The sequence below is a fragment of the Rhinopithecus roxellana genome, chromosome 6 (genome assembly GCF_007565055.1).
Source record: "Rhinopithecus roxellana isolate Shanxi Qingling chromosome 6, ASM756505v1, whole genome shotgun sequence".
Classification (NCBI taxonomy): Eukaryota; Metazoa; Chordata; class Mammalia; order Primates; family Cercopithecidae; genus Rhinopithecus; species Rhinopithecus roxellana.
Window position 1 is genome coordinate 103456996 of NC_044554.1, and position 2161 is coordinate 103459156.

The window sequence follows — 2161 nt, forward strand, 5'->3', positions numbered from 1 at the left end:
TTTATTATTCCGGTCAGTGTTACCACAGTACGTACACATCCGGGTTATTTGCTGTGACAAATCTGGAATGTACTCGTGAGTCCTGAGTACATTGTAGTTTTTTTCTGACGTTCCAGGTGAACATTTTATATCCGTTAGTACACGGTGAATTACACGCTATACTGCAATATCCTTGTGAATACTACTGCCACACCTACTGGTACTCTATGCTTTCTAGTAAAGTTAAGTGGACTTAAAGAGTGGGGAGTCTCTGGTGACGTGCTCTCGACAGTCCGGATCAGCTATAGTTTTGAATCTGACTGGCGCTGGAATCTAAAACAACTGAGTGTAACTGCATACGCATGTCCGACCTATGTCCATTCGCCTTCCTCTTACTGGACATAAAATGATTCTTTGGGTCTAAACTAAAATCTGTGGAGTTTTAGAACGAAAGTGACTTTGAGATGTAGCTATTTGACTTCACCACAGGAAGAGTGGGCCATGATGGACACATCCAAGAGAGATGTACAGAGATGATTGCTGGAAAGTCAGTCACCTGGTAGTCCCTCGGTGAGTCCCTCAACATTCACATAAATTGTTAGACACACAGTGACTCATTCATTCAATAAGCTTGGAACCAGTTTCCCATATCTCACTCTAATCTCTCTCTCGGATTCTCTCACGATGCTTATCTGAAAAAAGTTTGAGATCTCTAAATCGGTCGAAAGAAATATGCTTATTTATTTTATTTGTTTTATTTGTTTGTCTCTCATTAGAAGTAATCTTAAAGGATTTCATGATTTCCTTGGTATCAGCTCTAAACCAGAAAACCTGGGAACTTAATGATATTTCAAAGTATTAAAATAAATATTCTAAATAACTCTTCTGCTTAGGGCGATGCTTCGGCTGAACCAATTAGTGAAAACAAGAAATATCTTTCTATAGAACACCAATTATGTTTTTGTAAATCAATTTTTTGGTGTTCTGGGCGTGAGAATAATAATAAACATACTGTGCAGAGATGTAATTATTCTCTTTCTGAAAGACTGTGTAAAAAAAAAATTTATGCATTGGTGTCCTTGGGAACTTAGCATGGACTCAGCATTCATAGTCCCTGACTGTTTTTGAATTCCTTTCCTGATGGACCTTTCATTTGGATTTATTTTCTATCTCCGTCGGGTTAGAAAATCCTGGGGAGTTTTGCTGTGTTCTAGGTCTTGTGGCCGGAGCTGACCTCACTGTTTTTATGCGTCCTTGATAGCCTGCCTAACAGTTGTGATAATGCACATTTATTGACAGTGAACTCAAAACACATGTACTGTTTCCACTAACAGGGTACCAGACAACAAATCCTGTATAATTTTGGCAGCTGGAGCAAGGAAAGAGCTCTGGCAGGAAGGAGAGAATTTCTCCACGGCCAGAATCTGGGTAAGCAACAGGGTCCTGTGCTCTCATAGAGGTGCTTTGTCAATGAAATAATATCAGTCAAATAGTTAAGTAGCATTTTATTAAATGAGTGGTAATTTTCCTAAATGTAGGTTAAGCTACTGGAGCAGAATTCCGTAATGTCATTATCATTTTGTTCATATGTCATATGCTACTCTTGTGTCCTCTTGCCTTTTTCTTTTACTTTCGGGAAGGATAATTTCAGGTACTTGTTGGGTTAAAACTGTCCATGCTGATCTTCCCGATACCCTGTGGAAGGACTAGCCCCTCTAGATTACCTGGGGCCCCCCCTGAAAAATATCTCATCTGCCCATTTTAACTCTGTTCACATTTTAATTTTAAAACGCTTTTCTAATTGCTGAACGCTGTACAATCTGTTTTCATCGATTGAAGTATTTTCTGCATTGAACCATTTGCCACATCTGTCAATTTTTTGAAAAAAGTAAATGGGCCTTGGGGTTTTTCAAACATTTTATCACCATAATAAACAAGGTAAACATTTATGTTTCATTTTTCAGACAAGGAAAGTGTCCTTAAGAAAAACACACGATATCCATGCATCCATATCAGAAAAGATGCATCCACCGGTATGACATGGGGAGTTTTATAGCTGTGTACACCATCAAGCGAAGTTAAGACCTGGTAATGGGTTTTAAGTTAGTAATGACGCCAGTCACCTTAGTGTAATATAGGCTGGCATGACGTGCCTTCTAAGCAAAAAAATTTTGATACTGCG